At 74.3% G+C, this 821-nt stretch overlaps 1 protein-coding gene across 5 annotated transcripts in view; it reads left to right on the top strand.

The window, feature by feature from the left end:
* Nucleotides 1-821, top strand: part of ZNF667 (zinc finger protein 667) — a 46,147-nt gene that overhangs the window by 18,833 nt on the left and 26,493 nt on the right. The window contains exon 1 of one of the 5 annotated variants that reach the window (XM_077757000.1): nucleotides 199-257. The exons of 3 other annotated variants lie outside the window; for them this stretch is intronic. The gene's annotated coding sequence lies outside the window, so the exon portion shown is untranslated. Of the gene's footprint in view, nucleotides 1-198; nucleotides 258-821 lie in introns of those variants that run through there. One more of the 5 variants, XM_077756999.1, reaches the window with a different exon arrangement.

Here is an 821-nt window from a genome sequence, read left to right on the forward strand (position 1 = left end):
GGAGGCCCCCTCCCGGGAGAGTGAGCGCGTGCGCCCCGCGTGGCTTTGTTTAGGGGCGGGGCCCGGCGCGCCTGGGGTAGTCTGGGGGCGGGGCAGCGGCCCGCCTACGTGTTGCGCGTGTGAAGGGGTGGGGCCGGCGGTTGCTCTTAGGGTCTCCGAGGGGAGTGCGCAGGCGCGGGGGTACTGGGAGCGGGGCCGGGGGGTGCCGCACAGCTGTCTCGAGTGGGGCCCGCCGGGACGCGACCGGGAGGACTGAGGTGAATGTGAGCGTGTGTCTGTAAGGTTGTGAGGTCGTGAGTCTGCGTGCGGGCGCGAGGCGGCGGGCCCGGGGCTATGCGGGTCGTGACGCAGTGTGGATTCCTGATGGGGCTGCGCGGGTCGTGAGGTGGCGGGGTCGCGCGGGCCCGGGCGGCGCACGCCGACGGCAGCGCTGAGGGAGCAGTGGGTCTGGGGCGTGCGGTGGCCGGCGTTCCGCGCTGAGGGGTGACGCGCGTGTCGGCGGCCGTGTGTATGTGTGAGCGACTGTCGGCAGGTGGGCGCGCGACCGAGGACCGTGTGTGACCCTGCGCCGGGAAGGGTGCTGTGCGCCCTAGACCGCCGGGGTCGTTTCTCGCTGACGGCCGTGCGACCTGCGCGGGTGAGAGTGCGTGTGCCATCGCCTCTCCTTCCCTGTGCAGGGGCTTCCCTCGGGAAGGGGGGCTCCCGTCCCCGCGCCGGGAGACGTGCACGCGGTGACGCAGGGGAGACACCCGCCCGGCACCTGGGCGCTCGGCAGGCCAGCCCCGTGTGGGGGCAGAGGTAGGGGGGGGGTGGGGAACGGG

The sequence above is a fragment of the Crocuta crocuta genome, unplaced genomic scaffold, assembly GCF_008692635.1.
Source record: "Crocuta crocuta isolate KB4526 unplaced genomic scaffold, BGI_CrCroc_1.0 scaffold142, whole genome shotgun sequence".
Taxonomy (NCBI): Eukaryota; Metazoa; Chordata; class Mammalia; order Carnivora; family Hyaenidae; genus Crocuta; species Crocuta crocuta.